The sequence below is a fragment of the Pseudoliparis swirei genome, chromosome 4, assembly GCF_029220125.1.
Source record: "Pseudoliparis swirei isolate HS2019 ecotype Mariana Trench chromosome 4, NWPU_hadal_v1, whole genome shotgun sequence".
NCBI classification, from domain to species: Eukaryota; Metazoa; Chordata; class Actinopteri; order Perciformes; family Liparidae; genus Pseudoliparis; species Pseudoliparis swirei.
Genome location: NC_079391.1, coordinates 23,159,567 through 23,186,091, shown reverse-complemented (window position 1 = coordinate 23,186,091; position 26,525 = coordinate 23,159,567). Strand labels below are relative to the sequence as shown.

Genomic DNA, 26,525 nt, shown 5'->3' with positions numbered 1-26,525 from the left:
CTGATCACTGAGCCTTTAGTTATCAAGCTCCTCTTTTATGGAACCAGCTTCCAATTTCAGTCCGGGAGGCAGACACAGTCACCTCGTTTAAGAGTAGACTTAAGACCTTCCTCTTTGACAGAGCTTATAGTTAGGGCTGAATCAGGTTTGCCCTGGTCCAGCCCCTTGATATGCTGCTATAGGCTTATAGCTGCCGGGGGACGTTTTAGGATGCACTGAGTACCTATCTCCTCTTTTTTCTCTCCTTAAGGATGAATTTTCATCTCTCAATCACACGTTACTAACTCTGCTTTCTCCCCGGAAGTCCTTTTGACTTTACGTCTCATGGGGTCATCGGACCCTATGAGACGGCATAGATCCTATCTGCCTGATGGATCGTCTGGGTCGTGGAATTCCTGCTCATGACTACGCCACTGTCCTGTTGAGACTCCGCCCACTCCTCCTCCCCACCGCCATCTGCCTGATGGATCGTGGAGGTCTCCATCGTGGAATATGCCTACTATGAACTATTCATACACTGTCATATTCATTGAATGTATTTTAACTCTAAATCTGTCCTTCTGTACACATTACATCTATTGTTCTGTCCATCCTGGAGAGGGATCCTCCTCTGTTGCTCTCCTGCAGGTTTCTTCCCTTGTTTTCCCCCTGAAGGGTTATTTGGGAGTTTTTCCTGGTCCGATGTGAGGTTTTGGGGCAGGGATGTCTATGTGTACAGATTGTAAAGCACTCCGAGACAAATTTGTAATTTGTGAAATTGGGCTATACAAATAAACTGAATTGAATTGAATTGAATTGATTGAACCGTTGAACCCGGTTTCGCGCCACTATTCCGCAGTTTGAGCGGCGCGCTGCTCTCTCCTGCTTCAGTGACGAAACGCCACAGAGGGAACGACAGCCTCCTGACATGACAGCTCTTCTTGAGGTAAGAATGCCAACTTAATTTAATTTCAGAGAGTAAAAGTTGTATTGAACGGGCAACGTTAGTGACACTGAGGTTTCTACTCGGCTCTCTGGTGAGGAGTTGAGCTAGCCTCGTGTGAGCTAGCGGGTAGCTACTTTTGAATTCGAGGCATGGTGTTCTGCAGTTCTGTGTCGCCTTGGACGTCAAGAGTAAGTTAACTTAGCTATCTGATGGTTAAGTGTCTTCACGTTTCTTTAACATCGTCGATGTAACGTAGGTTGTCGGTTTCTGTTGAAGGAGCCAACATTAGCTTACTTTACCACATGTTAGCTCAGGCAATGTGTAGTTAACTTTCGTATTATAGGTTCATTACTGTGGCAGGTGGGTTAAGACACCTGAGGGGTCACGTGCTACACACTTCATCTCATAACGACCATTTTATTGAAGTGCTTTGAAACTGGTTCCACGCAGACATGTGTAGACAAGCTCACATATACCGGAGCAGTCAGTCCGGACAGTCACGTGACCAGACACGTTATTGTACAGGTCTGTTCACGTGACGCCGGGACTCTGTTCACGTGACTGTTGTTAACATGACGCTTATAACTGCGCTGTGGCATATGCTGTCGGGACTCTGTTCAGGTGACGCTCTTTACTTGATGCTGTTGACGTGGTCGGGACTCTGTTCACGTGACTGTTGTTAACATGACGCTTATAACTGCGCTATGGCGGGACATGACAGCTCACAGCTCCTCAGAAGCGCCGTGAGCTGTCCAGTGAGGGGATGGTTTCATGTTCAAATCTTCATTTACTGTCCACATTATCAGATGAGGACGTCACCAAAGATTGTCCTTTGAGTCGATGTTTACATTTATGTACAGATAATTAAGAACATTTAGTTTATCGTAAAATGCTAATTATTTTCTCCTGCCACCTTTCAGACATTGTCATCCAATTTGGATGGAACAACTTCGTGACCTTAATGACACCCAGCAACACGGTGAGATTATAATCTATTTAAATGCCAGAAGCATGACATTTTTTACGATGTTTTTTCTTTCTTTGTGTTAGAGACGCACACAAGCACCACAGGGGAGGATCTGCAGCAAAGGGCCCACCGGAAATCAAACCTTGGCCGCTATGATGACGACAACATGGGGCACTTGAGTGAGAATCTAGCCTTTTCATTTTGATTTACAACCTTGGCATTGAAAAGAGCAAAAGTTGATGCTTGAGATGATTTTGGTTTAACTGAAGAGGATGTATGTCCTCCCCTTGTCCTTTATCACCTTACTCTGTCTTTTTAGGTGTGACTACGACTACCAGCATGAACCTCAACACCTTCTTTGCTGTTCCACTATCCTGACCCATGATCGGATACAAGTTGTCAAGGATAAATGGTGGTAAGTGGTTTTAAGTTCAGTGTGTTAATTTAACAACAGAATAAATTGTTATTGTTGTAACCACTTTGTCATGTTGTAAATGCTATTTAAAGTTATATTATTGTTAATCTTTTCAATTGTCTTTTTTCTGGCTGTAGAGAGAATCATGTCAGCCCACAGACAACCGATTGACCTGTGAGTCTTCAAGCAGTAATGATGACTACGCCTGCCTTAAGTTCCAGTTTCCTGAACATCATGGCATGTCTGCAGGAGATTCGGTCCCCACCTGTCTTCAGTCTGGACCTACAGATCTGGGACTAAAATGACTCAGACACCAGTCTTGTCGAGGCTAAATCGAGGTAAGCGGTGATGTAGTTCAGTATAGCAAATGATAGGTGCAAGCACAACTCAAACCTCCCTCAATTGATCATCCTCAATTAATTTTCTTGTGGTTTGAACTGATATCCCCCTTAAATTTAGTTCCACGTATAGCAGAAACATTTAATTAATTCTATGGCATATCGTCATGTGTACTATCTTTCCCAAATCCACCCTAAATACTCTGTCTTTGCACACAGGTGACATGTACTATAAATGTAATGGTAAATGCAGGAGGGCATTGTTTGCAATTGGACTGGGTCTCATTAAAACTATTTAAATGTAAGGCGGAGGAAGATATATCAGCTATTGTACACTGAGTATTTCAGTTATACAAATCCACAACAGGCTAGACTGTAATCTAGTTTATCCTTTTTTTGCAATTAAAATTGTGTTATTGCTTATAGGGGTACATCAAAAGGTTTTATGTTAGTGTATCTTAAAAAAATACAAACATGTTTTTAAATGATGGAATTAATTGGATGGGCTGTTACTCTGGTTGGAAACCCGAACCACGTGAAACGTGATGATGGTCTTGATTGCCTGAGTGGACTCATCTGTAGGCTGCAAGATTACAGACATGTAACTCATTGTAATGATGCCTTTATGCTAAAATATGTCCTTATTCAACATTGAACCTGACTTATTAATATTGTTTAACTATAAAGGTGACTATCATTGGAGCTCAGTTTACCAGAAGGCAGTGAATGTGTATCTGTTTCAGCATCATGCTCAAGCACTGCATCAATCTAACTTTGCCTTTGCTTTGTTTTTTTGGCTGCAGAGAGGATCACCTGATGTCAACATACGAGTTTTCAAGAAGAACTTCCTGAACTTTGTGTCTGTGTGAGACTCTACCATGCTGGGTGCCCTCTTCAGTGAAGTCTGGACACAGAGACTCATTGCTCTTAATCAACTCTGGGCAAGTGGCTAATCTTTTGCTTATTCATGGGATATCCTTCATGTCCACATCCTGTTTCTTCAAGATCTCAACAATGCTTTGTGAGTATACAACACATGTGAGTGGATCAGTTCAACCTGTTTTTCACAGAATGTTAGTTTCTTAAGGTTTTCATCAACGATGGTTTGTATCTTGTTTTCCAAAAGGTGTTATTAAGATATTTCCATTTGTAATTTACAATAATCAAATGTTGACTGTAAAATCTATGCCAACCTATTGTTATACACTGTACCATGTTTTGCAAAGGAATTCTGGTGACTTTAGTTGCCAGCAACTTCCTTTGAACTTTGTAATAAAATACCGTAACTGTAATAAAGTTTACAGTATAACTGTTGTTTTACAAAACTTACTGTCATGTCTTGTATGTTCACCGTTAATTGGAACTTTTCAATAAAGTACCATAATATATTATACAGTTGTACTGTGTTTTTCATTGGGTTTACAGAAGAACTACACATTTCTAGTATGATATACATTGTCAAATTACTGATTTTAAGCATATTATGGTATTTTTCTCTGTAAATTTCATGATATTCCAAGAATATTGCATGAGCATTGGATGCTAAATTTAAGGAAACTTTCCTACATATTGAGAAAACAATTCTTAAATTTGTCATTGTATCAAGACAAATGTACTTGTTTTTAGTGTAAAATTACTTATTTTAAGATGTATTGCCTAACATATAGCCTTATTGCAAGATGATGGTACTTTCACTTCGATTTTAAGCACATTTGCCTACATATTGAGAAAATAATTCTTACATTTTTCATTGTATCAAGACGAATGTACTTGTTTTTAGTGTAACATTACTTATTTTAAGATATATTGCCTAACATATATCCTTATTGCAAGATGATGGTACTTGTATTTGCTGAATTTAAGCACATTTTCCTACATATTAAGAAAATAATTCTTAAATTGTTTCATTGTATCAAGACAAATTTACTTGTTTTTCATCTGGCTACACTAGTTTTAAGATATTTGTGGGTTCTTCAAGGCTAGATACTTTTACTTGTTTTAAGAAATCTTGGCAAGTCAAATTTTCCTGTTCTGTTGGCAGATAATTTGGCTTATTTCAAGTAATATTCCCTCATTTTATTACTTTTTTTTCTTGTTTTTTGAGGCCGAGTTTTTGCAGTGTGGTGCTTTCAAGGTACCAAAAAAGGGTTGGCAGTTGCTGCAAAACATGACTCCACCCTTCCTGCGCACAAGAGGAATGACGTACCGCGCTGAATATAAAATACAAATGAGACACTGCATATCAAATCTTCACTTTTTTTATTGACCATCTTTTTAATCAGTTTACAAGACACAGTAAAATTCTACTCCTTTCTTTTTAGGGGCTACACATTTGAGTTTGACTTTACAAGCTAACACACTCCAGCTCTTTCCAGACAGGCCTGATGTCCAGCTCGGCAACACGCTCATTCCTCTGCAGGCGGGACTAACAGACGGGGGCCGTACGAGTCAGTAATGCAGCATGACGACACATAAATTATGCTGCAAACACAAGCACATGCGCATGTTTATAGACGGGCAGTACAGTGCAATTATGTACAGACAAAATGTGACCAAGGCCGACACGTAAACAGCAACACACACACATACACACGCACACACACACACATGCGCGTACCTTTAAATATGCATTTCCAAGACCAGCGTGCAGCTCCGCACACACGACCGGAAAAAGTGAAAGAGTGCTTACAGAAAGTGTGGGTAATTGAATAAACAGCACACACGCACACACACACCCCTAAAAGTTCTCGGTTGTGTCTTCTGTCAAACGTGAATGGACTCATAAGTCTAATCGACACTCCTTTAGTATTGTTTGCGTCCTGGTTCCTGCAAATGTATGAATTATTGCTGATCATTTCATTTGAACACATCATGGTAACGTCCCAATTCCCCTTTGTTTTTTACCAAACAGAGCTTGAACGCCTCTTGATGTAACTCCATGCAACCTCCGTACGTTAGCCATTAGCGGCGTTATTTCGCCAAGCAGGACTTTGCTGCCCACCGGCTGCTAACAGCTAGCATAACTAGCTCTCCTCCTTTCAATTTCAAGTGACATTTGTTGTCCACGATGTAGCGTGATCAGGGGGAAACTCTCTGAACCCTGGGACGGCGTTTGTACCTTCAGTACATGCGGTACTAGCGTTTTCTGAACGTTGCCATCGGCTCTGTACCGTCACCTACTTATGATAACAGATAGTTAAACACAGTCATAGCTAAACATTTTAAATAAATAAATAAAACAGTAGAATCAAACATTTTGCAAAAATTTCACAAAATATTATTATTCCTCATTGTCCCTCTGGTCCGCTGTTCTTTTGGTTGGTTTTTTTCTGCTGACAAATGTGTGTCTATGGTGGTATGGCCTGGACAAGGTGAGCTCATCACTGTCGGCTCCTGAGCTCTGAATGTCGTCGGTGTCATCGTTCTGTGAGTGTGCAGAAGTAGATGAGCTATAATCAGACAGACTTTGTTCGGAGCGCCGTGGAGATCACTCAACTATCCTGCAAATATTCAACTGGAAACTTAAAAAGTTTGGACACCAAAACTTTGACTGATCGTTATGTAACCAGTGTGAACTTAATTTAAATGGTGATTTATTATGGTTCCGACCCAGACCATGACCTTTTCTTTCGCCTAAACCTAACTAAATAATGCTGTTCTCCTCAGGTGGCAGGATGTACATTTAACACATTGCGTGCGACCGGCACGTCATTTGCTGTTGAAAGGTCGCGGCCATTTCATGTGTTTCTGAGAGATCACATTGGTGAAAGATTCATTGTCCTCGTCTGAGCAGGCTGAGCTGGCACGGAGCTGAGAGTACATTGACATAACACTGAGACTTTCTCATGATTCCGAGACAAAGCAAAGTGATCTCATAGCATATTGCAATATTTCTCCTAAGGCTGCTTTGTAGGTGAAAGCCAATTCATCTGCACACTTCTTGTCACACGGCCCTCTCATTGCCAAGAAAAGAAAAGCCCGTCACATCCTGCTCGCCGTCTGAGAATCATCACTCTCTCCTTCCCTCGTCCTCTGTCCTATATTCCTCCTCCACTACCCCCCCCCCCTCTCCTTTCCTTTCTTTCACCTCTTTTACCCCTGCCGTCTTTCATTTAAATATTTCATCCAGTTGTCTTGCGGCTTCCACGGCTTGCCAAGTGTCATCTAGATCCCAGGGCCCGACACTAAAATGGAGCGCGGCAATAATTTTTTTAAGAGACTTGTGTGCGTGTCTGTGTGTGTGTATGTGTGTGTGTGTGTGTATGGGAGAGAGAACGAGCAAGAGACAAGAGACAGAGAAAAGAAAAAGGGGCGGGACGATAAGGAGCCGTGGCTTGGCTCTGGGGTCTGAGACATGGGAGTGATAACTAATGTACTTCCTGTGTACTTCCTCCTCTCCCCTGTCAAACTCCTCCCGCCTGCCGACATTCCCCCGCCCCTATCCTCTCTCCTTGAGCCGAAAACATATAACTGATGAGTGATGCATTGTGTGTGTGTGTGTGTGTGTGAATCATGGGTAGATCCTGACGTGATGTAAAGGATTTGGTCGGCGCGTGAATGCGAAGATGTACATGTATGTGTCTGTCGGACAAAGTTGACGGCTGATGTGGAGGTGTGTGTGTGTGTGGTGTGTGTGTGTGTATGTGAGAGACTAACTGATGGGTGATGTGCGAGTGAGGTAGTGAGGGACGACATGGACAGATGGGAGAGCGAGGGTGAGAGAGACGAGTGAAACTTCTACTTAAGACTGATGTGTTCACTCTGTTTAACAGACTGAGTCTTTGCACCTAAGTGAGTGCATGTGTGTGTGTGTGTGTGTGTGTGTGTGTGTGTGTGTGTGTTTGTGTGTGTGTATGTGTGTGTGTCTGTGTGTGTACTTTGTCTCATACCCGGTTAGATTGTTGGTTCCTGTTGGGGTCAGAAATGCACTGGCTCCTAATGAATGATTTTGCTTGATCTCCACACCGACCTGCAGAAGAAGAAGAAGAAGAAGAAGAAGAAGAAGAAGAAGAAGAAGAAGAAGAAGAAGAAATTGTGATCCACAAGTCGTGCTTTTGTTGTCCTCGCGGTACTGAATAAATAAATAAAAATAAAAAAAATCTGCAATATTTTGTTACAGGCTTTTCTCTAACCTTTGTTGTCCTTCTTGTGAAATGCTGCACATGTTTAATCTCTTCAAGAAAAGAAAAGTCATAAATTCAATTCTAGTCAAATGTGACAACGGTTGCCTTTAAATTCATCATTTAGTTGTAATGCCCGATTTGGTTTATGTGCTTCATTTGAACAACAAAATGTTTTTCTTTCTTATTTTTAGTAGTGGTAGTATTTTATTATTGTTTGTATTATTCAAATTGTATTGTCAAATGGTAATCAGGATAATATTATCTTCATAAGTAGAAGGAAACATAGTGAGGGAGAGAACTTCCAAAAAGTAACAATTTAATTGTATACATTTTTTTATCTGTTTGGCATTAAAAAAAATACATATAATATTAGCATCCATCTATCATCCATCTCACATGGTGGTGAGTTAGGAGTTATACTGGGATATGTGCTGATAGAAACACACGAGGAAACAGGATCTTCTGTAACGTTAGAAGTGAAACACAATGTTTGTGATGTTTTACGGTTCTTTCCATTTACCTCTCACACACACACACACACACACACACACTTGTGTGTTTTTTGGTTGCATGGTGCTTCTGTTCCGCTTCCTGGGCTGCTCACTGACCCCGCCACATGTGTGTTTGACCTTTCAACCCTGTGCTTCTCCCTCAGGAGAAAGGCCCCATGCACCTCTGTACATCCAAACAGAGGCACGCGCACGCACGCACACACAGGCACCCCCCCCCCCCCCCCACACACACACACATACACAACAATCCGGTGCGGATTAAGCCATGCGGGGCCAACTCCGGTCAAGCCTTTGGTCATCCACGGTAACAGATAAAAGGATATATCACTTCCTCAATCCCTAAAACCGCAAATGTGGGCTGCAGAAGACACACACACACACACACACCACAAACACAAACACACACACCACACACACACACACACACACACACCAGGCACTGAGCTCCTGAGTCCCCCCCGCTTAGCACTTGATCCTCTCTCTGGGAGGTTTGACACTTCAGAGGGAAAGCCTTCACACACACACACACACACACACACACACTTGCTCAGATCCTTCACAGAACATTCAGTACATCCCTGTGAGAGCCCAAAAGCTCGGAGGGGGGGCCCGTTCATGGTGATCGGCTGGTCAGCGTCTGTTTACTGTCGGGGGACGCTGCTTCCTATCCCCCCGACTGTCAGTCACAGCTCGCGCCGCTGAAAGTCCACATCGTGGCGTTTGAGGTGCAGGGGACACATCGGGGAATTGACAGTCCTCCATGTCCTCCAGCCAGGACTACTCGCTTTCCGCAGAGGGGCAAAATCATTTGACCCCCCTCCTCCGCGAGGTATATATATATATATATATAGGGCGGATAGTCCGGCAGTGAAGCGCTAATTCGGACAGGCGCGGAGCAGACGTGGATGTCAAGTCTGCTAGCATCTTCTCGGGGGCCCAGGGGCGCCTGACCGCCAGTTTGGAAAAGGGGACGCCAAATTTAACAAAGGAGCTTATCTGTTTGTTCAGAGGTGTGGACGTCTGATCGACACAAGGTCAGGGAAAGTTTATTGTTGGAAGGGGAGGGGGGAGTATAGGCAGTGAGGGAAGCGTGCATACACTTAGACGTTCTCGCAGTTCAAGTGCATGGATGACTAAAAGCTTATTGTCACTGACAGATGTCTCTTTTCTGTTTTAGTGAACCTTCCGGCCATTTTGTTCCTCGTGACTTCCCAGTGTGTTTCAGTCCTTTGAGTCACATCGAGCCGAGCGTTTCATGGAAAGACCTTTGCCTGTTTCCGGACTGACTTCCTAGCTTTAGTTTGACGCTGATGAAGGCTCTCACCAAACCAACTGCCATATACGGTATATAAGAAGTGGGCATAGTCATCGTGTCCTGACCCGTTCCCTTCTGGACTGACGTTATGATGCATCAAGTTCGCCGATTTCAATGCCCTCTTGGAATTCGACAGTCGCCACCTTGGCTATTTTGCAACCGATGAACAAAAGTTACCATGTTTGGAATGTGGAGGAGTAACGGAGAAACGCCATATACGGCTCTGGTAGTCGCGATCTGCCAATCACAGTGAGCCCGCCCTCAAGCATACTCTGCTTTATTGCCAATGTGACTCTAAATGGACCATCATTTACGAAATGAACATCATGCTGTATTGAAGAAGGCTTGAAACTAGAGATTGAGAACATAAACTGAGGTTTACAATGTTTACTAAAGGAATACATCAAGAGAGAAGTAGAGTTATTGGCTCCAATGATTCTACTTCTGGGCTCAATCCGAGTCAAAGTACTGAAGAGTGTTGTGAAAAACACGAGGAAGAAAAAGTCTGCGAGGAACGGGAACGGCCGAAGAGGAGCACGCAGGCTGAACACACAATGACAGGAGGCTGATAACGAGGGACAGGAAACAGGAAGGAATAACTGAAAACTGGACACGAGGGAAACATAACCATCGAGCAGAGTGGGACAAGACAGTTGTCGTTTCTCCACTCTTTTATTCCTTTTTATTTTGTTTGTTTTTATTTTGACGCCACGTGTATGCCTTGGAGGAGGGACTTTTTAAAAAGAGGATCCACACGATTACCACTGGAGCTAGCTTGATGTACTGTTTATTATATTTCCAACTTTTTTTTAAATATCTAATCATAACCACAATCTTTCCCAAACCTCACATTAAGCACATTGAGTTGCCAGAAGAAGAAGAGAGCTTATATTGCAGGAAAAAGCAAAAAAGTAAATACATTGAGACATTTTGTGAAGACCTTTAACCCTCCTGTTACCTTCAAATTTACTAACATCTTTTCAATTAAAACCAACAGGATATTATTAGAATTAATATTGTTTCCCAAGTTTAAGTGTCAGGTACTTTATGTCTGTTTGTTGACTACCTAAATAGCCCTTTAAATAAATAAAAAAGTTGATATTTCTTATATGTTTTACACAGTGAAAAACATCCTGGGGTCAGATTGACCCCAAAGAACACCGATGCGTACAAGTTGTGTTCAGGACATTGAAAACATATCATCGTGTGAATTTTGTGTTTACCATGAAAAATACACAATTTACACACACACAATCAAATTCCCCTCCTCCAACACCTCCAGGACTGAATTTGTAGCCAAATCTAAAGTACCCTTAACTTGCATTATCCATACTGACCAGCAGGGGGCGCCTCCTCTGGTTGCCACAAATCTGTACTCATCTCTACTTTCTCTCGTCACTTTTTATTCCAAAGAAACAAGATGGCGACGACCAAAATGCCGAATTTGAGGCATTCACAGCGGTAGTCACCGGACTATCGGTTGACCACCACAGCGACTACGTGCATTTCACTTTTACAGTCTGTGCAACAACATTTCACACTTCGCTCCTTCAGTTTGTTTTGGGCTTACTATTCAACATATTCCAAAGTTGTCCTTGACTTTTTGGAACATTTAATGAAAACAAATTCCCAAACTTTAAGTTCTTTAAAGATGTATTAAACATGCATTGGTTGCCATGACGCTAATATTGTAGGACAAGAATAGGAAATAAATTGCCTGTGAACATTTCCTCAGATTTTCTCCTGTATGAACCTTTTGGCCGTGAACACTGGAATTGCCTCGATTGATTTCTACATCCCTCAATACTAACATGGAACCTTTTCATAACCTGCAATTAAAATGAATGTCACACTTTACCTCCGCCTCACTAATGTAGACACATACACACACGCACACATTCGTTTGGCTTGTTTTCTTACACTGAAACAGTTCTGCATGTGTATGCAGAATCAAACTTCCCCTGTGTCACATCAGGGCCTCTCGTAAGTGAGACAGCATCAGCATTGTCATAGAGGACGAATGTGAGCTCATCGTCTCTCTCTCTCTCGCTCTCTTCCTCCCCTTCTTTTCCTCCATATTGCTGCAGCACCATTAAGTTCATCCATCTCTCCTTCCATTCAGCAGGTATATCTCACACAGGATAGCGGTGGGCTGGAGGAGGGAGGCCCTGGCGTAACAGCGGGGAGAACGTCACAGTAAGATAAACGCCGGGTGCAGCTGAAGTGGCTTTGGGCTCAGCTCCCGCTGACGTGACACGAGTATCGGCCCGATGATTTGTATCCACCGAAGCTCTCCGCATGAAGTGGCCATACATCCTGAAAGAAATACGGCTTTCGACTCACTGGTGCGTCTGTGATCCTGTGCTATGTTCGTATGTAGCCGGCGATATCATCATACACTGGATCATGGTGGAGATGCTAATGCGAGCAAGTTCCAAGAGCTCATTTGGGGACATTTATTGTCACCGGATCCATCAAAACCTCTCTAAAATTGCTATTTGAGTTTTTCTTTCAGTGTGTGGCCGATATGTTGTATTGGTCAGGAAAGCTAACAGTAATTATTCAATTATGGCCTGAGGTATTTGGTTGGGGTTTCATGCTGGTTGGGTCTAAAATGATAACTATGGATTATTAAGACATGAGTTGTATTTTTATCGCTTCACACATTGGTTCTGATAACATTGCATTGTGCTCATACAACAGAGCAGTGACACAGAGTGTGAGTGCTACGATAATAAGAAGGCTGCAAGAGGAGATGAAGACAAAAAGGTTCAAACCCAAACTGTAAGTTGTAAATCTGTCCTTCTGTCCACATGACATCTATTGCATCTGTCCATCCTGGAGAGGGATCCTCCTCTGTTGCTCTCCTGAAGGTTTCTTCCCTTTTTTCCCCCTGAAGGGTTATTTGGGAGTTTTTCCTGATCCGATGTGAGGTTTTGGGACAGGGATGTCTATGTGTACAGATTGTAAAGCACTCCAAGACAAATTTGTAATTTGTGAAAATGGGCTATACAAATAAACTGAATTGAACTGAATTTAATTGAATTAAATCCAGCTCTAACCTGTACCGTGCTGTTGCACTTCCTGTACGTGTGCATTCTCACGGTTTTTGTGTGCAATGAAAACTGCAAAGGCCTCAAAGCCTGAACCCAGCTTACACTCGGGGCAAGGAGCCAGGTAAACAATCTAAATCCCGGCTTGTTGGTGGTGCTGCAAATCTTTTACACAAATTATTATTTGTCTTGTATTCAGGTTTTGATACGCATCAGGTCTACACTGGTACACACTGCTTCCAGGTAAAAGCCTTATGCTAACAGTCTTGGCCGCACTTAGTTTGACGCTGACAAAAGACTCCTGGGACTTTCCTAAAAAAACTATTTCCGGATAGGCGTAGTCCTGCAGGACCCAGCAGTGCATGTACCAGCGTGTGCTCAGAGTTCATGAGTGACACTAGTTTTGTACAAATAATATGATTTACTTAAGTTAATTTGCACTTTGCAGTCATGCAAATATATCATGTGCCAGGAACATTTGAGATGACATTTACTGGCTGTCGTTAGCTAATTGTTAACAAGCTAACTTTACGGTTACATGTTTCCATTGGAAATAAGCGTCTCTTCTGACGTTAACGCTTTCCCCCAGGCAGTTATACAGACTACTGAGTCCGGATGTCCCTGTTTGAAGAGTTCTGCCCCAGTTTCAATCTGCGTGCCTTGAGTTGCAACAAATGTCTGTGAAAAAACTAAAGAGTTACGGTTTTCAAAGTTCACTACCAAATTAAAATGAAACGATTACAAAAAGAAATATTGATAATGCGCTTCTCAGTGTTCACTTGGATGTTTATCTTGTTCTGTCACACTCTAAAAATAACAAACAATTCAACGTGCGCAGGAATTCAACACTGTTTTGTCCACCATCCACCGCTGTGTTCCACTTCAGTCGGGCCATGAGACCGACTTCTCCATCGGGCAGCTGGGAGGGGAAGTCATGGCTATGATTTAGCCTGTAAAATTATTTTGAGCAAAAAGCAAATTTGTACCATTTGTTGGCAAATATGTATTTTTTTTATTTTTATGTAACTGACAATGAATAATTATATTATTAAATATTTAGTTATTTTCATTATGCTTTGTACAGTTTTTAATAACAAAGACAGAATTAAGACAACTTGTTGAGCTTGCTAGTATTTTTTATTAATTTTTTACAGGAAAAGAAAAAAGAAAACTGGTAATTGGCAACGCCCACCCTCATTATACATATGATACACAAGGTATTATAAATGCCCAAAGTGTGTGCCTGCTGGTATTCATAGTTGCGTTGCATATTGATTTAAATACTTGTGTCATCTTTGATTAGTGCTGCTTTAATATATATAAAAATTAAAACTACACAAATATGTTTGAGATTAGTAAAAGCTAAGAAGCGTGTGTCATCAGAGACATCTCTGTACTTTAAAAAAAATTGATTTGATTTATTTATCTGGGTTTTTAAAACAGATTCATTATAAGACTCATTACCGTGACCACCCATGACGTTATTGTACGATGTCACAGGGGCCTGAGTCACTGAGAATTGTAATCCGTCTGAACCCCAAATTTGAACTCATATCAGCCAGTCTAGTTCATAAACTATCCAGTATTAAAACACTTGAATCAATATCCATGTAATCCTCTCAGGGTCATGTCTCCTCCAATATATGAAGTATGGAAATGTGTTCTTCCCACCACCAATATTTTTAATAACCAGAAAGACAGCGTTGTGTTGCTCTTGATATTCAGACTCAAGAATGCACTGGATGTCGCTTTCACTGATCTCCTCCTGCTTCGCGTTGGCGTGCATGTCTTGCGTCTGCAGCTCAGGTGTGCGTCCCGAGGTTTTTGCATTGTTCCCTCTACTCTGCTCATCGAGCTCAGACTGTTGAATTGTCACAAAACTGTAAATGGTAATCGACCTGTACTTGTAAAGCACTTTTCTAGTCATCCGACCACTCAAAGCACTTTCACACTACATGACATATTTCACACATTCATACACTGATGGGAGGAGCTACCATTCCAGTGTCATGTCCAAGGACACAAACAGCGCTAGCAAAAGGCGGTTGAACATGGTGGCCGGGTCACAAACGTTCTCATTTTAGAACAGCGCAGTTCTCCCAAATAAGTTTTTACAATTGAGGCAAAAAATTCAAGCATAATACCGACTCCCTGCAGAGTTTGACTAGTTTGAATCTGAGTTTCGCAAGCCTGTGAAGGACGGACCTTCATTTGCATAAAGTTGAAGTCGGGTTGTGATTATGCAAATGAAGATTCTGCGAATAGTCTTTCAAGTCGCCGTGTCGTATCCATCATGCAACGCGCGGCCGTCTCTTTTGCTCTCCATAGACGTAAATGGGAGCCGTCAACTTCACATACGTCTACAGGTTTGGTGTTACTTCACCATAACTGACCGGAGAGACAATTAGTGACTTCCAGATTGTGTCAGACTGTCTATGTGAGGAGCTAAACTGCCCTGCTGGTGCTGGTTTGGCAGAATATCTCAGCTCAACAACCCTACTTCTCTACCTCTGCCCAATGTATGGCACTGGTCAGTTAATGTAGTACCTGTTTGCAGCTCTTCTGGTAATTAATATGTAGGATATCTGTTTGCTGAGATGCAAACAATTAACTGTTTATGCAATATACAGTATACGCCCCGCTCCCCGCCTCACCCTCCCTTCCATATCACAGTGGAGTAGTCCACAATGCACTGTCATCAAATGTTATTATTTTTGGAGTCATTTTCCGACAACTTTAAAATAAACTGGTGTCAGCTAAGTCGTTGTGCTAAACAACAACATTAATTAAAAATAGCAATCGCGGTTCAATTCTAAACTGCACTTTTCTAAATGTATCTGCAATTGCAAGCTTTTTTTTGTCGGTAAATTCACTAAGACATGACAAACTGCTGTCCATGGTTCTGAAACAGCAGCGAAACGATACTCAACAATTGAGGAGCCCCTTCAATAAGAGCCGGGACCGGACTGTAATGAAAATCTATATTCAGTTTAATCTCTGCCCTTTATACCCCTTGTAAATTACACTTTTTTTTACATGTAAAGTGGGAAGAGGAGGGCCCTTCAAGTATGTCAATCCTGGTCTATGTGGAGAAAATGTTTTGAGAACCTACCAACATGTGCTGAAAAAAATGAATCCATGCACACAAACATCTAAGCAATGATAAAAGTAAAATAAATGGTTCAGTAATATAAGGGAACATGAAATGAAACAATGTATGTATTCCTGCAATGCAATGCATTCATACTCTCTCTGTCATGTCTGCAGCACCCCTGTTTTCACTAAATTTAGGTGAATTTGTGTAAAGCCAGAGATGTAAATAGGACTCCATCACCCTTCAGACCCCCATTAGTCATTTCTCATTTGATTATCTAAATACCTGTCATCATTCCTTCACTGCATTCCCTTTGGCATCGTCTCGTTTTCTTTTTTCATTCACTTGTAATGAAGCTCTCTCTCTCTACCTCATTTTTTCCTTCTTTCTGGAAGTGATTTGTGTCTCAATGAGGAGGGAGGGATGGTCGGGTGAGGCTTTACCGTCCTCATGGTGAACATAATTAATAAAAGCAGCCCGTTCCAATTTAAGAGGCTGATTAATGCAACAGATACATCACTGCATGGAGTGGACCATCTCTCTATCTTTCTCTTTCTCTGGTCATGACAGAAGGGAGACAAAGCACAGCATTATTAGGTTATGGCAGAATATGCTTGTAATAAATCTTTGGATACTGAATGTTTTTTGGAAATTTCTCAACCTACGTCTTATACTTGTGACAGATCTATCCTAATAATCTGAAATTGTATTCTGTTTTCACTGAAAAGCAACCCAAAACAATCTCAGTGATGACTTTATGTAATGCCAAGTCTTTGGATACATATACAACATCCCATTCATCAAAACTACAGTGTCAATGACATGTTGAAGGAAATATATTTCCTCCTGGATTACCTTTGATTTGAATGACTTTAAACATTGTAATTAAAGTATGCGCATGGCTACAAGTTAAAGATGATTGAATGTCAAACATGACTGACTTGGCAGTTTTGTTGTAGGGTATAATGTAATTTATAGGCGATGAACAACTTTCATCCATGAGACTGCTGTTTGTTCCCAATGTGAAAGAAATGTATTTAAAATTAAAATTAAATTTAAAAAATAAAAGTAACCTGAACCTGCAGTAAGCAGCACTTCTGGAGCTACTTTTAAAATTTGTTTTAAACCTAACGTGTAGTTTTGTCACTAAATCTAATTAAGATTAATTCTCTTGTTTCCTGTGAAGACATACTTTATTTTTATTTTTATGAGGACATTGACACAATGTCAATGGTGTTTATGTGATTTTACTTCAATAAAACACAGGATGCCATTTTAGTCATATAATAAATATTTTTAATTAAAAAAAAATATGTTGATGGCTTTTAAGAGGTGAACAGTGTATCATCAACATTTAGACAAAAATAGAACTAGTTGTCATTATTTGTCATTTTGAACACTAAGACATACGTTATGGAAATCCCCAAAAATGTTTTGCCTCCAAAGATTTATTACAAGCAAATTATGCCGTAATCTAACAAAGTTGTGTTCTGCCTCTAAACTGTCAAGACAAGAGAAAGAGATAGATAGAAAGAAGGTCCACTCCATGCTGTGATGTATCTGTTGCATTATTCAGCCTCATCAATTGTAATGGCTGCTTTTATTAATAATGTTCAACGTGAGGATGGTAGAGCCTCTCATAAGCATCCCTCCCTCCTAACTTACACGTTAATCACATGTTTAAAACTGCGACTGTGATCCGGGAGAAATATGATTCCTAAAAAACATAATTGAGTATGCAGTATATTTGTATAGAAACATTTTTCTTTGGAGATCGGGTTGTTCAGTAATAATGCTTGTGTGAATTAATTTTATTATTATTATTTTTAACGATCAACTGGTCTTCCTAATAAGTATTGGCTGTATAGTCAAAGCTTGAGTTCAGTTATTCCTCTGGACCATAGAGAAGGCAGAGCAGCCAGTATCTCACTGCTCATGACCAACGAAGAAGGCAACCATTAATTTCCCTTCAGGAAAACACATCAGGAAAGTCCAATGACATCATTCTGCCTAATTTGCCGTACTTCTGTGGAACAATGGGCATTTGTTTTCAGAACGACACGCTGCGGGACAAATCGTTGGGCTACTGTGCTTCCGGAATAATGGGCCGTCCTCCCTAACGCTGTGAAGTGGAACAAAACCTACGTGGTTATGTTTAGGATTGTTATTTAGGTTTAGTAAGAAATTTAAATAAGTACTTGTGTTCCATTATTGAACCCCCGGTTGTAGGTCAAAACAAGGACATTGACAGGATCTCTCTTTGATTCTAAATGTATTTGTGATACATGAAAAAACATAACCGGGGAGATAACACGTTCCCCCACGGAAAATAATTGGCAACGGAATATAGAGTGTAGTGCACAATTGTTGAAATCTTCCTCCTTTTGAGTTATTTCATTCATGATTCTACTTCATTACCGAGTTCTTACTTTACCACTCATTCAAAAGCCAAATAGAAGAGTTTACCTCCGACAAGAGTAACAAATATTAGTAACACGGTCATTACAAACACTGCCACTGCACCACAAATAATAACAGAAAGAATAACTAATCCAGAAGAAGAATCTGTTCCTCTATGGAGCCGTGCACTGGCAGATTGTGAAAGCAGGGCTCTGTGTATTCTAACAGCATGGTGCTTCAAATAAATGAGATAAAGAAGAACAGGTAACTGGTCTTTTGTTTCTTTCTTTTTAATTTAGCAAGGAACTCCCCGAGGCTCTCCAAGGAGCCTTGGTGGTCCCTGGACCTGACTTTGAGAAACCACTATTTTCAAACAGTGAAACCAGTGAAGTACAGTAATGGAGTGTTGTGGCCTGAAGTGTAGCTATGAAGTTCTCACTAATGACTCCAGCACATGTGTGTCTGGCTTTCAGCCCACTCATTAACGTCACTGGACACTGTATACTCTGTGGCTGAGTGTGGGTGTGTGTGTGTGTGTGTGTGTGTGTGTGTGTGTGTGTGTGTGTGTGTGTGTGTGTGACGCTGCTGTTTGCCAATTTAGAAGGGCTTAGAGTGCTGCAGTGATCTCATCTCCTCTTAAGTTTGCTCACCCTGTGGCTGTGTGTGTGTGTGTGTGTGTGTGTGTGTGTGTGTGTGTGTGTGCTCATGTGAACCCAAGCCCACACAATTTACTTATACTACATGTAGAAGAGTACACTTCATGCACAGGTGAGGGATGTCGTCCATTCTCCTGCAACAGGGAGGATGAAATATTTGCCACCTCCTTTTACAGAAGATAGCTTACTTTTTCTTCATTTTTCACTCAGGAGTAAATGTTTAGTAAATCTATCTGTTAGATTTGTTGTTGTTGTTGCTTCAGTTACAGATGTTGCAGCTCTGGTTTATGAATAAGTGAGACCTATGTGTATGTGAGTGTGTGTGTGTGTGTGTGTGTGTGTGTGTGTGTGTGTGTGGTAAACAGGGTGGTTTGCTCTGTGGTAGAAGGAATTTCCCCCAGCAGTCCCCATCAGTAATAGTGGCTGTAATGAGCTGCAGCTGTCAGCGTGGTTTCCGCACACACACACGCACACACACACACACACACATGTACACAGTGAGGAGGAAGCAGTGACTCACTCAGCGGCGCGCCGTCACACTCTACGCTGATAAACAGTGTAACTCATCAGACATGAGATGCAAACATTTTCCGATGGAATACCTCCTCCTTCTAAAAATATCAGAGCCTGGGATTTACGTTACGGTTTGTGACTATTGTATAACTGAAAACACATTGTTTGTGCTTTTCACTTAAAGAGACTGTGAAATGATTTGTGTGTGAAAAATATATATATTTTTTTTAAAGGGCATTTTTATCTTAATTTTTTTAAAGGACATTTTTGAGCATTTAGCTATGAAAACTTATATATATTAATATTATCATCATATTATTATATATTTCCCTTGTCCAACTATTGGATTTTAGGGACGTATATCAATTTGTCCAATCAAATCACTCTCCCATGACGACCCTTTGGCCTCGTCAGCCTGATAGCTGCAGAGGAGCGAGATCATCGGTTATGCGGATATTAGCAAAGAATGTGCGTGTGCATGTAATTCCTCCGTCGTCCTCCACCTCCTGCTCTCTCGGTGCAGGGGGAAGGAAGCTGGAAGGTGTTCCTCTGCATCCTCAATTCACCTTCACATTGTTCCCATTCAGTGAAGTGACTTTAGTTTTACGAGCGAGATGACTCATAAGGATTGCTTGCGTACATGAGTTTGAACTGATTATATAAAGTCTGCCTTATTGCGTTACTCATATTAGGGTCTCAGAAACTCTGGCTGTAAAACTCGGTCAAATCCAATATATTTTCACACGCTAAATATCTGCGTCTTTTAATACAACAGCACTCCAAAACTATATAAATACACTGACTTTTGTTCTGTGGATTTTGGCAGATATGGTGCCAGTGTTGAATTAACAAGTGTCATGCCTGGCTGTGCATGTGTACGGGAACGTCAGGCTCCACTTAGACATTACTCTCCTAACTTTGTAAAACAAAATGCGACAAATAAATAGTGTTGTTATTTATTATTAAAAGCCTCCAAACAGCTGACATGTTTGCTGTTTGCTCCCTCAGCTGTGCGTCTGCCGGTGTGCTGCTGCCTAATGAGAGCTGCACACGCTCAGGAGGAACCAGGTGTCAACATACAACCGAATGAAATAGTCACTATCACTGCGATAACTGTGTCAATATCATAACCGTGCAACACATGGCACGTTTCCTTATTTGGTGTGATAAATAATATTTCACGGTCATTTTAGTACTTTGTGAAATTCATCAAATGTGTGAAGAAGACACGAGTAATGACAAGTCAAGTATTTTTCCGCTCGTTTGGTTTTTAAAAAGTCAGAGGATGAATTTATATTAGAAAGAGAAGAACAAATATTTGAAAGAAGAACAAAATAAAGGTTGATTATTTTTCCACACGAGGACGTGGGGAATGTTGAAACCCAAACAATGAGGAGCCATTTCCAATAATACTTTTTGACTTTGTTTCAACACATCTTAAACCAGACTTTTTATTGACACTTTTCTCTTTCGCAATGTGCTTCGCTGGGTTTTTCATGACAATGTGAGCATGAAGTGGGTGCTTTGATTTCATTATTATATTGAGACCAATCATTTTCCTCACATTTTGTCAGATTGTATCCCATTTTAACCAGTTTATGATATCATAGCAAGTACCTGAGTAAAATGTGCTCTTAGTTGTGTAGTTAAATATAATACACATATTTCTACTGATTCAGGCTCTGCTGATGAGGCATCGGTGAGGACAACTTACAGGTCATACACGTTTAGTGGCTCTGACCCACCAAGCTTCCCAACACGTCATTCTGTTCATTTGACTTTTACCACTTAAAAAGCCCAACAAATCACAACTCACTCAATATAGAGAAACACAACTATTAAAGCGCCTCATACCAGCGCAGCGGAGTCACGGCGTCCTGTTTTGACTGGCCCTTGGTGACCTCTGCCAATTTTTTCAATTTATTATTATTTTTGATCTCATTTTACTCTAACTTTGTAGATCAGACTTTAATTTTGAAACGTGGACCACGGGACAGTGATGAATAGGCTACATCAAGGAGGGCTTAAATTACCCCTCTCCCTGGTGGCAACACTGACCGCAAGGAGAGGTGTGTGTGTGTGTGTGTGTGCATATGTGTGTGTGTGTGTGTGTGTGTGTGTGGTGACCTAGTAACAGCAGACAGAGAAAGAAAGAGGGCCGGTCAGCACTTGCCCTCTCAACCCTGCCATGCAGCTCTGCAGCACACCCAACGAGGTAGGAGAGGGGCGGAGGGTTGGGGGGGGCGGACACTAGGGAGACACAGAGAGAGAGAGAAGAGAGAAAGAGAGAAAGAGAACATCCACTCAATCTCTTTCAGCTTCTCTTGTCAATGCGCTGTGTTGTTTTTTGGTGGGACTTTGTAACTTGTAAGGTTATATGAGGAGAGTCCAACCATGGCCTCCTTTTTTTCTTTCTTTCTTTCTCTTCCTCCCTCTCCATGCAAATTGGTTCTTTTCTCCTTTTTTTTTTTTAAAGCGGACACTTTTGAGAGAAGGCCACTGAGATATCGACGAAACCTTAACACTACATAATAAACAAGTCTGTCTCAAATTGAGGTGCAAGAAGACAGGAGTGTTGTGGCCAAACAGCCACAGGCACGGCCTCAGGCAGAGAGGAAGAAAGTCCCAAAACAGGGTGATGAAAAGCAGATTTCTGTGAAGAAGAAAAAAACAACTTATACAACTATGCATTATCATAGTAAATGATGTGTTTTACTCAAGTGAGCTTCCGTTGAAACTGTACATGCAAGCTACTTTATCAGCAATCATACATCAGGTACGGTCACATGTTCGTCTCTTGTCGAAAGAGGATAAAAGGATTCAGGGACATTGATAGTTTATGGTTCTTGTGAAAATCGTGAAAATGGTGCAAGTTGTGGGGCTCAGATTATAAATAACAGTAGTTGTGCTCAAACCTCCCCCTGTTTCTACTGAACCCCACCGCATCTATTTGCGTTTGGAGGAGAAGGGGGGGGGGCTGTGAAAAAGTCCCCATGCAAATAGAATATGGCATTGGAACTTTTAAAACCGCGTTTACTGGTTATTTTTTAAAGGAATACTCTTTATGCAAGACATCTTCAAAACAATATATATTATTATCACAATACATAAATACATTGTGTGACGGAGGTCACCAAACGACCATCTTCAAAAACAATCATCGAATATTCCCGTGCGCTCGCGCGCTCTGGTGACCTGTCTTCACTTAGTGTCGGCTTCCTCTCCGCTACATCAGCTTAACAACGGACAGGATCGAGTTTGAACTCACCATCAGTCCAACGCGAGTGCCAAACCCGTGCCCCGTCGTGCGTCCGTGGAGAGGTGGTTTAGAAGCTCCGATCCTCGTGCGTAAAGACGGCAATGGCAGAAGCGAGGTCCCGATTCCCTCACCACGGACCCCCTCGGCACACACATACACACACACACACACACACACACACACACACACACAAACCGCCCGGGATACTGAGGGAACACCAGCGTAAATGACTGACCTTTGTGGGTAAAATACAGGTTTCACACACACACACACACACACACGCACACACAGCCAGCGTTACTCTCTTTAACTGTTCGTGGAATCAATATTATAATTGTTAATGATTAACTTCCTCACTTGTGAACCCCACCCCCGTTTTAGAGTTTTACAGATGAGTCATCCACGCGGTTATTCCTTCAGAGTGCGCGTCCTGTATACTTCCAGGGAAGTAACTCTACTCCACCACCGCGGAAGTGTTCTCTTATTCACATTGTTTTTTGAGGCAATAAGTAAATCTGCTCATATAATCGGTGGCTTAAATGCCACGGATGCAGGAAACCAACGGTGAGATAGTTATATGGAATTATAGTTTATTATCCGCGAGGATGACCTGATAGTGTGATATGTATTGAATCCAATAGGCCCACTAGAATGAACAATATTTGAATAGTTTTTTGTAATGCAATAGTTTTTTTCTTTTTCTTGTGTGGTACGAACACGACACAAACCAAGTGATGGTGATGTGCTCATGTAGTTTTGTTTTTTAAAGTCATGCGTCGTGCGTAAAAATCATCTTTGCACCATGAACATAACGTGCTGTTCTTTCATAATTATCTCAAAATTCAAAAAAATATATATCCACGAGAGAATTATTCCGTTATTACTCCGGATGTACAGTTAGCTGCGTTACCTCACCCATAATTACACTGCAGCTCCTCTATCTGCAAATACGGTTCCAGGCACATCGAAAGGTCCACCGGCTAATATCAGCAATGAAAAAACTGAATTACAGAAAGTGACGCAGATCAGCTTTTTATTTGTATTTATTTCAGTTCTTTAAGTGCAATGCTGAATTTAATACGTGGCTTTCACAACATTTTGGTGTTTTAGAAAGTTTTATGAAAATACATATGTTTTATATTGTTAAGGAGAAACGGATGGATCAGTCTGTTTCAATCTCTCCCATAGGCTACGGACACACAATACACACACACGCACACACGCACGCACACACACACACACACACACACACACACTGCTCGTATAATGTCGTGCAAACAACTGACTTTCATTCAGTCCGAATGTATCGTTAAACCGAAAATTATTGCCTTGTTTTGGGGTTCGTAAAAACACTGATACTGACATGTGCTATTGTGGTGAAATGATGATGGACATGTGAAAACAATAACCATGCAAGTAAAGCGCTCTGAATTAACTACAGTGACATAAAGTCATTGCTGGCTCTGTATTACGTTAAATATAATATCCACTCTGTTGTTTCCGCGGGTCGTCCTCGTGCACGAGTCTCGACATCAGTTTGGAGTCGGGATTTCATTTCACACATGGATGCTTACAAAAGGAAAGCAACTCCTGAAGCACCAACCGTGCAAGTTAAAAGACCCCCCCCCCCCACACACACACACACACACACACAAAAATAGCATTTTTAAAGAAATCACCCCAAACATATCTGGCACATCATAACTGTTAAGTTTATATTTTATTTTGTTTGGTAAATAAACAGTTCGCTTTTAGACTGCTTTGCATCTCCAAATGCATTCGATTATTTCTAACGCTTTACACTGTTTGATTATACGACTTTAAAGAAGAAAAATAGTTTGTATTTATTGTTATGTTCTGTTTTAGTCTTCGTGTGTTTGCATCCGTATCGAAGCCTTTCTATTTCTACCTTCTCCCCCCCCCTCGCCCACCCTCTCTAATGAGTCACCTCTGTATGTCCCCATCAGAGAGTACACAGCTTTTTATCAAACCTATTGTCTTATAAAGAAGAAGAATAATACAAATAATAATACAAATACACTTAATAATAATAAATACATGGTAGGCCTACCAAAATTATATTTAATTGTATCTGTTGAAGTAAGTTTTTTAGACTTATAAATAAAAAGTGTCGAATGGTTTATCATGTAATAAGATTTAAATGTACGTTAGGAAGCGACCTGGTCAATTTCACTTCATCAACAACGTAAACAAATGTAATGAGATGATGAGTATTCTTCGCCTGGCCACCGGTAAATATCACGTTTAAAAAGTAGACACGTTTCACGTGCTTTCGTCTCAAAAAGCATCACCATAGTTAAAAAGCAAATGTAAATGTTTTTCATACGAACGTAACGCATCAAAAACGCCCGCTGAGCCTCGCGTTTTACACTGAAGTGTATTTATAATTGTGTTTCCTCACTTAGATAATTTGGTAGAATAATAAAGTATTGGCGCCGCGAGATGCAAACAAAACCCAAACAATACCAAAAAAACCACCGACAACAATAAAAAACAACAACACCCGGACTCCTATGTTGGAGAGAAAATGTCGCCCAAAAGCGAGCGCGCACGTGCGACGGGCTTTTAAGTGGGATGCGTCAATCACACAGAGGAGAGAGAGAGAGCTCTCCATCGCCTCTGAGCGCGGGACGCGTGCGTGTGCGTGTGTGTCTGCGCGTGTGAATAAGCGTTATGTGAGTGCACACCGTGGGGAGGGGGGGGGGGGTGTAGCATCGCAAGGAATGTGCGCACGACAGATGTGTGTGTGTGCGTGTGTGTGTGCGTGTGTGTGTGTGTGTGTGTGTGTGACACTGATGGATGCGCCAATGGAAAGACGGACAGATGCTTGGGCGGATCTAACAGCACGCAGTGGTGGAGCGGCGCACACAGTCGCGGGTGAGATTAGGGCGAAAACATCCTCGGATCGGCGGAGAGTCACCGAATCACCAAACCCTTCCACCGAGCCCCGGTGAGCGGAGGAGGGAACGGACGGACCCATGTACCGGTTTTTAGGAGTGGCTCGCGCAGAGAGAGAGAGAGACTGAGAGAGGCTGCAGGATCCTACGAAAAGAAGCCGATTCTCTGGCAATTGACGGACGGGAGAGGAAAGGCGAGGCGGCAGCACCACATCTGGCGCAGAGGGAGACGGTGAGAGGTGAGAGATAGACACAACGAGTTGGCGACTCACCGTCCTTCGACTCCCGTCTTCTGGAATCCGTCCGCCCTGTTGTCTTCCCCGACGAGGATTTGCCTGTAAAAAAAAGATACAGGAGAGTATTTGTTTTTCATCCACTTCGCATCAGTTCAATCCCCCCAAAACTTTTTATTCCTCACTGTGAGAGCGAAAGATAGAAAGAAAAAAGGAAGCAACGACTCCAGCATATTTGAATCCCCTATACATCTGGAGGATTCTGATCTTACCTGTGAAGAAAAAAACACTTTATTCCATCCAGGGACAAATAAAAAGAGACAGCGCTTTGTGTTGAGGTTTTGTGTGTGTGAGTGTGTGTGTGTTTTCTTTTGCGCCTCTCTGGTCACGGGGAAGGAGAGCGTGTCAGGGGGGAGGTGGGGGGGGACACGGCTGATTCGCCTGGTGGCTGATTTAAATAGCTCCTATCGGCCGACGCGAAGAAAAGAAGAAGAAGAAAAAAGTACCGTTGGCGGCCAAACAAAGTGTTTGTCAGAAAGGCGCTCGAGCTCGGCTGATCCGTGCAGCTCCAGCCAGCCTGCATGCATGGGAGCAGCCTGAGCCCGTCCCCTCCTCCTCCTCCTCCTCCTTCTCCTCCTCCTCCTCATGTACATTATTACAACAAGGGAGACCCAATCAAACGCGTATCTCATCGATTCAGGCACACACACGCGCACGCGCGCAGTCGCAGCGACGCTCTGCGCATACACCGACGTTGTGACTTGCCCCTCAGCGGATTTCTTTCAATTTTTTTTTCAAAGCAAC

General features: G+C 41.8%; 3 long non-coding RNA genes across 4 annotated transcripts; 2 read left to right on the top strand and 1 right to left on the bottom strand.

Moving 5' to 3' along the window:
• The first annotated feature begins 829 nt into the window (after positions 1-829).
• Positions 830-2,263, top strand: LOC130192901 (uncharacterized). 2 transcript variants are annotated; one of them, XR_008831477.1, is made up of 4 exons: positions 830-925; positions 1,846-1,904; positions 1,976-2,071; positions 2,212-2,263. It is a non-coding gene; the product is annotated as an uncharacterized LOC130192901 (long non-coding RNA). The 2 variants fall into 2 exon arrangements; XR_008831476.1 differs by lacking the exon at positions 830-925 and having other exon boundaries at positions 1,565-1,904.
• A 344-nt stretch (positions 2,264-2,607) lies between these two features.
• Positions 2,608-3,959, top strand: LOC130192933 (uncharacterized). Its single transcript, XR_008831478.1, has 2 exons — positions 2,608-2,645; positions 3,449-3,959. It is a non-coding gene; the product is annotated as an uncharacterized LOC130192933 (long non-coding RNA).
• Positions 3,960-4,887: 928 nt separating this feature from the next.
• On the bottom strand, positions 4,888-26,278 carry LOC130193095 (uncharacterized). The gene is made up of 4 exons (XR_008831509.1): positions 25,994-26,278; positions 25,761-25,823; positions 7,535-7,614; positions 4,888-5,126 (listed from the first exon to the last, which is right to left on the bottom strand). It is a non-coding gene; the product is annotated as an uncharacterized LOC130193095 (long non-coding RNA).
• Between the last annotated feature and the right edge of the window lie 247 nt (positions 26,279-26,525).